The sequence below is a fragment of the Marmota monax genome, unplaced genomic scaffold, assembly GCF_021218885.2.
Source record: "Marmota monax isolate L192 unplaced genomic scaffold, Marmota_monax_Labrador192_F-V1.1 WCK01_AAM20220418_F8-fsc00050, whole genome shotgun sequence".
Lineage (NCBI taxonomy): Eukaryota > Metazoa > Chordata > Mammalia > Rodentia > Sciuridae > Marmota > Marmota monax.
The window spans coordinates 795,320-808,541 of NW_026694552.1; the positions used below are offsets into that span (position 1 = coordinate 795,320).

The 13,222-nt window shown below is 32.6% G+C and overlaps 1 pseudogene; it reads right to left on the reverse strand.

Moving 5' to 3' along the window:
• Positions 1 to 10,503: 10,503 nt before the first annotated feature.
• LOC124076690 (ubiquitin-conjugating enzyme E2 L3-like) lies at positions 10,504 to 10,967 on the reverse strand (annotated as a pseudogene).
• Between the last annotated feature and the right edge of the window lie 2,255 nt (positions 10,968 to 13,222).

Here is a 13,222-nt window from a genome sequence, read left to right on the forward strand (position 1 = left end):
GGAGAGAATCTACATAATTGGAGAAAATATTTGACAACTTCTTATTTTTTTTAAATCAGAGATTAATTACCAGAATATATTGAGGACTCATAAAATCTTAACACCCAAAAAACAAATAAACCAATCAATAAATGAGCAAATGAAGTAATCAGACATTTCTTTAAAAAATGCAAATATATGAAAAACAATGTTGAAAATTCTTAAAAATTAGAAAAATGCAAGTCAAAACTACTCTGGAATTTCATCTTACTATAGTTAAAATGTCAGTCATCAAAATATAAGTAACAATAAATGCTGGTGAGGATGTAGGGGAAAAGATACATACGCATTGTTGGCAGGAGTGAAAATTAGTACAACCATATTGGAAAGCAGTATGGAAGTTCCTCAAAATACTAGGAATGGAACAACCATATGAGACAGCTATTCCACTCCTTGACATTTATACAAGAGAACTAAAGTCAGGATACTATACTCATACATGTATACCAATGTGTATAGCAGTATAATTCACAATGGTGGATTAATAGGACTAGCCTAGATCTATCTCAACAGTTAACTGGATAAAGAAAATGTGGTATATATACACAATGGAATTTTAGTCATAAATAAAAATGAAATTATGTTATTTTCTGGCAAATGGATGAAACTGCAGAACATCATCTAAGAGAAGTAAGACAGATTTGTGAAGTCAAGAGTTGAATATTTTCTCTTATATGTGGAAACTAGATAGATATAAAGAATTCAAATAGGGGGATGAAATCTCATAAAAATAGAAGGTAGAACAGTGCAGTAAAGAGAATTTATGGGGAGGGAAGAGGGATTGGAATTCAGAGGAAAATAGAATGAAATTAACTGAAGTATTCCTTGATTATTTATGAACATATTACAATCAATTTCATTTTAATCTGTAATTATATCACACCAATTAGAAAAATCAGAAAATAAAGATGCTGGATGACCTTCAACTATCTGGGAAAGTAGTTACAAAGGAGCAAGTCTAAAGACTTCTTGGGCCTGTAGTCACTTTGGGGTAATTAGTGTGAATTCCATTATGTCAACTGGTTTATTCCATAGGGCAATTACTATGGTTTTTTCATGTATTATTTTGAGTAAAGGACTTATTTTAAAATTAGAATAAGATTTGGACAGTTTAAAATTGCATAGAACAGGGGCTGGGGTTGTGGCTCAGTGATAGAGCGCTTGCCTAGCATGTGTGAGGCACTGGGTTCGATTCTCAGCACCACATACAAATAAATAAAGGTCCATCAACAACTAAAAAAATATTAAAAAGATCATACAGAACAATTATCCCTATATGAATATAAATTTATTAGAAATAAAAGTTCTTCTTAGATTCTGTTTTTTCTTGTTATAACCTGAATAAAAATACTAGGAAGTGGAAGGATTATTATTGCTTTATTTTAAAATTTAGATACAGGAAATTATTTATCTGTTAAAGGATATCCCCATAAATTTTATCAAATATATAGATTTGCATACTACCCCTGTAATCATTTTAGTTATATCACCCACTAAACTATATCATCCTATCACTTTACAGCAGCAGTTTTCTTCCTTACCCTTTTCCTTTGCATCTGTTTATCTTATTTCCATTCCTATATTGGTGGTTTTTACTTTTTGGTTTAATTTTGAGAATGTTATATAAAAGAATCACACACTATGAATTCTTTTGATACTGGCTTATTTTATTCAGCCTAATGTCTTTCAGATTCATCCATGTTTTTTATGTATCAATTGGTCATTCCTTTATATTGTTGTGTAGTGTTTCACTGTATGTACATACCAATTTATTCATTCACCCAATGAAAGATACCCATAGCACAAAAGTTAATAACTAGAATCAACAAATGGGACTTACTCAAACTAAAAAGTTTTTTCTCAGCAAAAGAAACAATAAGAGAGTTAAATAGGGAGCCTACACCCTGGGAACAAATCTTTACTCCTCACACTTCAGATAGAGCCCTAATATCCAGAGTATACAAAGAACTCAAAAAATTAGACAATAAGAGAACAAACAACCCAATCAACAAATGGGCCAAGGACCTGAACAGACACTTCTCAGAGGAGGACATACAGTCAATCAACAAGTACATGAAAAAATGCTCAACATCTCTAGCTGTCAGAGAAATGCAAATCAAAACCACCCTAAGATACCATCTCACTCCAGTAAGATTGGCAGCCATTAGGAAGTCAAACAACAACAAGTGCTGGCGAGGATGTGGGGAAAAGGGTACACTTGTACATTGCTGGTGGGACTGCAGATTGGTGCAGCCAATTTGGAAAGCAGTATGGAGATTTCTTGGAAAGCTGGGAATGGAGCCACCATTTGACCCAGCTATTCCCCTTCTTGGTCTATTCCCTAAAGAGCTACAGGGACACTGCTACATCGATGTTCATAGCAGCACAGTTCACAATAGCAAGACTGTGGAACCAACCTAGATGCCCTTCAATAGATGAATGGATAAAAATATGTGGCATTTATACACAATGGAGTATTACTCTGCATTAAAAAATGACAAAATCATAGAATTTACAGGGAAATGGATGGCATTAGAGCAGATTATGCTAAGTGAAGCTAGCCAATCCCTATAAAACAAATGCCAAATGTCTTCTTTGATATAAGGAAAGTAACTAAGAACAGAGTAGGGACGAAGAGCAGGAGAAGAAGATTAACATTTAACAGGGATGAGAGGTGGGAGGGAAAGGGAGAGAGAAGGGAAATTGCATGGTAATGGAAGGAGACCCTCAGGTTATACAGTGGAGGGGGTAGAGAGAGAGGAGGGGAGGGGAGGGGAGAGGTGGGGAGGGGGGAGGGTGGAGGATGGGAAAGGCAGCGGAGCACAACAGACACTAGTATGGCAATTTGTAAATCAATGGATGTGTAACTGATGTAATTCTGCAATCTGTGTATGGGGTGAAGGTGGGAGTTCATAACCCACTTGAATCAAAGTGTGGAATATGATATGTCAAGAAATTTGTAATGTTTTGAACAACCAACAATAAAAAATTAAAAAAAAGAAAGATATTTGGGTTTTGAAATTAATTAATACATTTTCTATAAGCATTAATATAAATGAAAGCAAGTTTCTATTTCACTTGAATAGATTCATCCCCAGTGTATATCTTATGTTTGGTCACATAAGAAACTGCCAAATTATTTCTAGAGAGTCTGTTCTATTTGTGTTATTACCAACAAAAAAAAGTTCTTTGTATTCTGCATCCTCATGAGCTTTTTTTATCTATCTATTCATTTTTTTTGCCATTCTAATAGGTGTGTAGTGTATCTCATCATAATTTTACATTTCCCCAATGGCTAATGATATTTAATATTTTTCCATGTACTTCTCAGCAAATATTTGTTGGGACAATTTCTAAATATAAGAGAAATATGGGCAATATAAAGCAAGGAAGACTACTGTATAGCCAATATAGGAATAGTCAGTCACTGGGCTTAAAAGGGGCTCTGGGAGCTTAACAAGGAACAATAGAAGAGAATAAAGATATAGTATTTTTTTTAACTTTTCTTTGTCTTTATATTGGATAGTTATGTATGGATTTTTATATACTTGCTAATATACTTGTTAATGAATAAAACTCAGTAAATTTATGAAAGTCCTTGCTTTCCATTTTTATTTTCATCCTTAGAATTTAAGATTTTGTTTATTGTTAATTATCTTACAGGAGTGTAGTAGAAATAATATGATGATTAAATTAGTATTTTACTAAGATTAATAGAAATTCTGTTGTCCTTTTAAAGTCTCAGACTTCTAGGAAAAATACAGAGATATTTCAAGAGAAATTGCTAGCAACATTAAGATGAATAGTTTATCATAGAATAAGCACTTTTTGTCAACATGCGAGGCGAGCACTCTACCACTGAGCTACAACCCCAGCCCCACAAACATTATTCTTTGACTGAATAGGTAATTCTCTCTTTATTATAAATATTATTTTGGTATTATGGAAAACAGAACTTAATAGCGAGAAATCACACACTTATAATGAATCAAGTGCTTTCCACTGTCTTGGAATTTTAATAAAATTCTAATTGCCAAGATTTGGCTTAATAATTTCCCTTTGCAAAGGCAACGAATTTACTTTACAGGGGAGTGTAAGCATTTCTAACAGTACAAATGTATTTTCACCAATTTATTCATAATTCTTATTTTTAGTATATACAGATAAAAGTGACTTTCAGAATGTATCTGCTACACAGTATACAGAAGCTTTAAGTGTTTTGTCTAGCTAGAGAATGGTGCATATCAAGAGGATAATATAGAAATTATAGTAAATCAAAGCATTTGTGGGTCAACTATAATTAAACATTAACTATCTGCTGGATAATGCTGTATGTGAAATATGACTTAATTAGTCTTTACAAAATTCTTATAAAATTATTACTTTCATCAGTCATATATTACAGATAAAAAAACCAAAAAGTAATGAAAAAGATATTAATCAGCTCAAATTAGGCCATGCAGTAAATGGTACAGTCAGGATTATACATAATCTCATACCAGTTTGAGCTTTTATACCAAGATACTATTCTCTTTTTAATACTTTTTTAGTTGGTTTTAGAACTTTATTTATTTTTATTTATTTATATTTAGTGCCAAGGATTGAACCCAGTGCCTCACACATGCTAGGCAAGTGTGCTACCACTGAGTCACAGCCCCAGCACCCAAGATATTATTCTTAACTCTTTGTGATTGTGTAATAACTCAATGGTATTGTGATTTTTCAAATACAAGTAATCATAAGACTTTCTGCTTTTTTTCCATACATGAATTAATATTTCTATCCAATTATTTTCCTCTTAAATTGAATTAATTAAAATATAAAGTGTTGAACAGATACTAAATATCAATTACTATAACTTTTACTGAGAAATAGACTTTTAGAAAGTATAAATAAACAGCAAGGGAAATGAGGATGCAGACAATATTAAAACAGGAAAATAAGCTTTTTTGAATTTGTATTAATAATAATCATCTAAACTTTTCTATTTCCTTATTGTCTCTATGAAACTCAATAAGTTCTTTGGGAAACATTGGATCAAAAATTTAGGGAAATTATTTCAATTGGGATTTCACTTCAAAGTTGACTCCTGATTATCCACACTTGGGTTTTCCTCATTGCAGGGCTGGGAAAACTGTTATGTTCAGTGGGAACACAGCTTGTCTCCAGTTGGGTAAATTCTCATTTGTTTTTAATTCTCTAAGCTAAGATTATTACTAATTTATACATTGTGTCAAGAAATAACCAGACATCAGTTTTAGAATTTGTCCTCTGAGATTTGGACATGGAAACAGTCACTAAAGACTGTAAAGACAGTTATCCTATGTTCAAACATTTTGATCTTTTATACCGAATTTGAGGGCTTTTATACCATGTTACAGAGCTACAATAACAGAATTTACAGAAAAAGTCTCCTGTGTATTTGTTCTTCCTTGCAGTAAGTTTGTTGCTTAATTTCCTTTCCAGGTCTGATGATTGTAAATATCCCTTAACACAATATGTACTCTCTCTTAACCCTTCCAATTGCATGTCAAAGTCAGGTTTTCAAATTAGATAGTTTTGTTAAGAAAATTTCTACTTTTTATTTAAAATTAAAGAAAATTTCCTTAAAATACGTAATGATAGATGTATTGATATTAGGGGAAATCATTGGGGAAAATATCGGATTTATGGCATTGGGATTCATAAGACTGCTATTTTAAATAATCTTAATTTTTTTAAAGAACAATAATATGAATATTGGAGCCTATCCACAATGTACCCTAACAGATATACATGTATATATGTTTAAGGAAGACAGGTTTAATGCAGATACAAAGTTCCGGTGTTCTACGTGAAATCATCATTTTAATGACTACAACTAATGTTGAGAGAGGTACTTTACCGCCTATAATGTTTTAAAAATGGGAGTCTTTAATAAAAATCCACATTTGGATGAATCAGAAATTTCAGAGAAGGTTTAATATGAATCTTGGAAATTAAGAAGAATTTTGAAGAAACATGAAATATAGTTGTATAATTTCAGGAAAGGGGAAAATATACAATGTTCCAATCAGACATGAAAAAGTAAAAATATGCACTTTCAACACAATGAAATATTGACAACCAACAAAAAAACATGTGATTCTCTTGTAAGATGATAGAGTATGAATTTCTTTTTCTTCTATTTAAGTTTATCAATTGCCATTCTTTGGCAGTAGAGACTTTGCACAGTTGCACTTCAATAAAAGCTTTTGAACATTTTGACCTGCCCTTACACCCTTTTAGAGTGCTGATGTCACTTCTCAGAATTCCCAAATTCTTGTATGATATTACATTTTGGTCATGCACAGGGACACAAACTTATGCTTCATTTTTCCAATAGATATTAAAACAAACAGTTCTTTGTGATATTCTGTCAGTAAACCATTTACTGCTAAATCACATAATATGTTTAAAAGAGGTGTCTGAACATATAAAGGTAAGAAAAAGGAAGCACTTTAAAAAATTTTTCAGTTACCTCTCTATATATCTAGTTCAGTCATTAAAATAAAGATACCATTTAAAACACTGGGACTTTCTTTCTGTATTAAATTTGCTTTCTTAAGCAATCATATCACAATAGGGGTACATCATGGATAGACTCCAACATTCACACTATTGAATAAAATAGCAAATTTTAGGAATCTCAATGCCCAATAAATCTTCCTTTACAATTTTAATGATACTCTGAGCAGATTTCATGATTTTACCAAATAATCCTTAGTTGAGTCTCTGAAAGTAAATGAAGACTACCAAAATGAGAACAAGTAAAGTCTTTGTATTAAGAAACAAAAACAAACTAGCATTAATTGAGTAGATCATTAACATCAGAGATTATTTTTCCCAGTTCTGAAAACTAGAAATCTAAAATTATGGTTCCATCATGATCAGATTTTGATGATGGTCCTCTTCTGGGTTGCAAATGACTGACTTTTCACTGTATCTTCACATAGCAGAAAAGATGTGAAATAGTTCTATGGTCCATTCTAATAAGGGAACTAATTGTTTTCAAGAGGGTTTTAAACATAGGATCAAATTATCTTCCAAAAGCTCCACCATTAAGTACCATCATACCATACACCTCAACATATAAATTTGGAAGAATGCAAACATTTTGTCCATAACAGAATGTATTTAGAATTTTTTATAGCAAGTGAGTCAGTCACCCTTCTTTGCATAGTTTGGCCTGGGTCCTACACAGACTGTTGTGGGCGGATCTCTTCTTTTCATATATGATCTGGCCATTGTCCACTTGAAGAAATGGGGACAATATTCAGTTTCTCATTTCTGATTTATGGAGCACTGTAATGGGGTCTGGTGGAAAACAAATATGATTAGTTTTGAACTCTATTACAATTCAGAAGAGTGAGGAAGACTTCATGAATGAAATCACATTTGAAAAAAAAAAAACTACAAAGTTGAGAGAGGTAATCACATGCACAAAAATATCACAGGTAGACAATATTCTGTACTAGAAGGAGCAAAAATAGGGACAAAATTGAAACTATGAGAGTACAGATGGGGCCCAGAGTAGAGAACAATGTCAATTATAAAATAGTGCAAAATAAAATATGTGTCAGCTTGATTTTTCCCCAGGAAATAGAAGCAGAAACAAATGATTGCATACAGATAACTTATTTTGGAAAGTAAAACCCAGAAGAGAGTGGCAACTCTTTGAATATAATGGGGGATATCCCAATGCAAGAGCACATTTTTAAATGGTTGCCCCTGTGAAAAACTAAGGTCCATGCCTATCAGAATATTCTGTGAAGCTATGTATAATCTTTCTTCCAAAGATCTTGTCATGATAGTCATTTATAGCCACTCTCATAAGAGCAAACTCAGGGTAAAATTAAATATATATTATATATAATATATGTAATATATATGATATATATGCATATATAATATATGCATATGTAATATATATGCATTTATACTATATTATATATGCATATATATTATATATAATATATATTATATATATATAATGTGTGTGTGCGTCTGTGAGTTGATAGAAAACAAATAGAAATAGAAAAGAACCTTCTTTCATAAAGTTTAACATTAGGAGAAAAATAAAGATGAAGCAGCATGAGAAGGAGGCTGCATTAGGAAATTTAACTCTTGGAAGACAAATTAATATGCAAGAATATTTTACACCCAGGGAAAAAAGCCAATGATAAGTCAGAGATTGAGTGTGTGTATGTGTGTGTTTGTGTGTGTGTGCACGCACTTGCGCGCATGCATGCAAAGGATAATTGGAAGCTATAAGACAAGATCAGGAACATGAATGACAGGTTCTTTTCTATTTCTATTTGTTTTCTATCAACTCTCTCTCTCTCTCTCTCTCTCTCTCTCTCTCACACACACACACACACACACACATATATATATATATATATATATATATATATTTAATTTTACCTCTGTTTTCTCTTATGAGAGTGGCTATAACCCATTTTCAACACAAGATCTTTGGAAGAAATATTATACTTGGAAAAGTGTTAGGTTATTTTATTTTCTAAAAATAAGAAATGAAAATAACAAGAGGTGTAGATATGGAGAAAATATGAGACAAAAATTATAAAATTGAAGAAGGTAAGAATGTTTTCTATTAATGTTTGCTAGCTTATGAGTAAAACTTATCCTTCATGTAGCACATTTGCTGTGTAATTGAGAAAGCTTTAGCATACAAGAATTCTAATTGGCATAAACATAATGGCATTAGAGTAAAATGATATGGCAAATGGATTAACCTCAGATGTATATACCAGAAAATGAAAACCAAAAATACAAGTGTTTATTTTTCTATATAATATAACTACAAGTCCATATTCAGGTTGTATGTCATTTTTGAAAAGTCTTTAGGCAGCCATATTCATTTAAAATTTCTTCTCTACTATTTATTAACCATTCTCATAATATGATTTCATTACCCGAACTTACCTCATGGCTTGAAATGGGTTCTCAAATTTCAGCCTTCCAGTAATGAATAAGAAAATGGAAAAGACAAAATGGTCATCCTCTTGGCTAAGTCAGTTTAATATTTTTTTTTAATTTCTTAGTTATATATAGACACAATATCTTTATTTATTTTTATGTGGTGCTGAGGATTGAACAAAGTGCCTCACATATGCAAGGCAAGAGCTCCACCACTAAGCCAAAACACCATCCCAATTTAATTTTTTTTTTCAGTTTTTGATGATAACCTCTAAGGTAAATTTTTATTTCTACAAAAATGACAATCAAAACAATATAAAACACATTAAAAGATATTATTGAGTGAGCATCAAATAGAGCTTGACTATGCAAAGGCTATTTAGTCGCAAGAGAAAGGGAAGGCCATCTTGTTCCTGGGCTGAGCCAGTGGCTGCTCAGAAAGAATGGGGCAGCAGAGAACCCAGTTACCCCAGATTGGTGTCAGCTACAAAGATGAGTCCTGCCAATTCTGATCCCTCAAAGAGTCAAACTGTGCCAAGGAAGCACTGTGGTGTGGCTGCTGTGCTGAGGCATTGAAGACCTTTGTGGCACATTCAGATGGACCTTCGAATTTCAAATGGATATTCTGGCTTTTACTTTGCCTGCCATGACCAGTGGATCTTCTCACATGGCTGCAGGAAGGGGTGCTGGCACTCAGCCTGATCAGGAGTCTTTCTGGTGAGAAATTCATTGTACAAGTGCACAGCATCCTTGGCTGGAAGGCCCTCCATCCAGGCTCACCACAGACCTGGTATTAAAGGTTTTCCCTGCACAGGTCAGCCAGGCCATAGTTCAATCATTACACAGACATTAGGGTTAACCGATTTAATCCACACTATTGTGGAAACATTAGACAGATTGGAGTGGGCCTCCCTTTACACAATTTTTGTGTGTGTGTGTGTGTGTGGGTGTTGCTTGTTTTGTAATTTTTAAAATGAATATTATAAATTTGCAGCAGGGGAATTTGAACTAATTCCCACATGGAGCAGTGTGACACTGAAGAAGAAAAGCCACCAGAGCCATTTCTTCTTTTCGGAGCAGAGGGGAATTTGTTATGGAGTAGTAAATCCTTGAAAAATAAACTGAATGTGAGAAAGTGGGAGTTGCAAGGGCAAGGAAGAAAGGGGTACTACCACCTTATTTTTTTTTTAACCTCATGGGCTAAATATAACTTCAAGATTTGGAGTAAATTTGAACAAAAGAAACAACATTCTTTTGAAGTAGATTGAAGAACTGATTTTTAAAACAAATAAAGCAGAAATAGAACATCTGAAAATTTTAATCCTTTCTTTACAGGTTAACTAGACCACCCTTGATTAAGAAAACTGTAGAAAGTTAGTAACTGCCACAAGCAAATGACAGGCATTGCCACAAATCAATTTGGCAGATTCCTGCTTTTTGTGGTGTCTGAATGCACTGCTTAGGGACTCTGCTCACATTTGCTGGAATCACTTGAAGTGAATTTTAGTTCACAGGTCTCTTTTTCCTATATTTCTTTATAAACTCTTGAGCATTCTTAGAGAATGTTTTATGGTCTTAACTGTATTCTGCAGGTAGGTCAGCCGTGAGGGGGTACTCAGGCTGGGAGTCATTCACCAGAGCTATGAGGGACTGGATTACTTGGTGATCTTGGTTACTGGCTTCTAGTTCTCAGCAGTAATCACTGGCAGGCAGATCTTCCCTTTTTCATGGTTGATTGAGTGGTAGATCTTTGTTTTAAATGTGATCTTCAGTGGTTTGAATGGGTATTTGGCTGGACAGTTGATTTCAATTCTGAAGTCCCTCTTATCATATGGAGGATTGTCAGGAACAATAAACCCTTGCCAAGTCAAAAAATTAGTTTCATCAACCTGAATGTTAGGGAAGTTTTTCATTCCATATTTGCGAATCTCTCCAAACTCCTTTATCAGCCTCCTGCTGGCAGCCATCTTGGATCTGGTCTGAGTCAGTTTAATTTGAATAGCCTGCCAAGAAGTTACCTAAAGTGAATTATATGGGCATATTGAGTGTATAATAGACCAGACATAAGTTGTTTGAACACATGGTCCCTTTATAAAGTATTAAGTTTTACTTTCTAAGGAAGAAGGGACAAAATATATTAAGCAACAAATAACAATCACTAAACAAACAGCAACATAAAATTCTCATGTCCCTCCAAAACTATATGTAGAAGGTATGATTCCTGAGGTGAAGCAAGGTCGACTATAACTGGTGAAAAGTAATAAGTTGTGCAATTTCACAGTAAATATAGAGTGACCATCTGAAGATGAAATATTTTATTCTAGCTTCTATTTCCAAAGTTGTATTTGTTTACAAGGAAATATTTTAAAAGTATTCTTTATCAATTTCTTCGTGTTTTAAAAATAGCAGAGTATACATATCTTTTAACTAAAGTTCTATAATTAGGATTTAATCCCATATCATTTAATTACACATATTTTTGTGGATGGAAGCTGAGAAAAGACATTTTTTTAAACAGAGGTATAAATCCAAAAGTCTTATTATGTTTCAAATTCATCTGCTACCAATTTTAATATAAACTATTCTAAATAAATCAAATTTATATTCTATAGCATATGATTAAAAGTTAAATAAGTAATCCATAAGTATATATAATTTATCAATATGTGCAACATATTTGACTTATGTACATCCTATACGTTGTTGAAGAAAATTGAGAACCAAATTGACAAGCATACATAACATAATAATAAGTGAAAATTCCTTGGATTAAGTGAATTATTTAATCTATTCATATTTTGGAAGGCAAATGTGAAGAAGTGGAATAAATACTTTTTTGGCAGTGTGTGGCAATTTGAATAAAGCATGGTATTTATTTTACATGACAGTGTTTCTGAATCTATGATCCTCAAATTCTCACAATTCTGAGTATGACCAATGGTCCACTGTTTCAGTGTGTGTGGGGGGGGGGAGGGTGAAGTGTGCAAGGTTCTGAGATTCTTACCCTAGTGCTAACTGGATAACTGCCTGTTTCAAATATTTTTAAATGTCTGTAATAAATTGCTACGAAATGTGAATAGATCTGCTAAATTTTATCACCTCTGTTAAGATAATCAAAGAGTATGTTATCTTTACATGTCTTATTGTCAATATATTAGTAACATGGTAACATCCAAGAAACAGAATATTTCTCCCAGACTTTGTACAGTGTTTCTATTCTTGAGTGTGTGCATAAGAAAAATCTTTCACAAGTCTGACACAAGTGATTGGTGTTAGTGGTAAAGTTTGTGGTTACACATTTATAAAAAAGGAATCTGTGGGATGATAAACTATATAATTATTAAAAGGTAAGCTGTTTGATGATTTCATATACATTTAAATAATTATATAAAGGTAAGCTGTAGCATGATTTCACATTATTAGCATTCCAAACTATCCCACTACTTTCCATGTTAGCCAGTGCATAAGAATCAATCTACTAAACATATTTCTAAGCTATTCCCCAAGAAATTTGGGTTTAGTAGCTTTGAAACTAATTCCAATTTCTTTTGATCAGAGTTTTTGAGAGTATAATGCAAGTAACAGACTGTATCCATATGCTTTAACTTATGGGAAATTTGAAAAGGATAGCAAGTTATATAATAAGTATCCATATCTTTTCTAGCTTCAGAAATAACCTTTGGCTTTCTTCCATTGGTGACCTGAATAGTTAGAGAACTTTGCCAATGACACTAATTCATTTGATAGAACCATTTATACATCTGTAGGCAGAATCATTAAACCATATTTATAGACAGTAAGCAACCTACATAAGACAAAGGATATGCTGTTAGGATGTAGAGAGTATTTTATGTGTGTTTGAAGGACAAAGCCCTTAATGAGGATAAGGAAAAAATATATATATATATATATATATATATATATATATATATATATATATATATATATATATTTCTGTAAGATCATTTTCTTTTCTGATCGTTCTTACAAAAACAAAATAAACAAATAATAAAGCAAACACAAAATGAAACAAAACACTAAAATAATTTTAAAAATCCTTTTACTATTTTCAGGCAAACATTATTACTTTGTATATAATAAATGTAGAATTATATTCTTTTTAAGATGGACCCAATTTACAGCAGAAAACACACATCAGTAAAACAAAATATATTGTGGTGGCACACACCTGTAATTCCAGCAGCTCAGAGGCTGAGGCAGG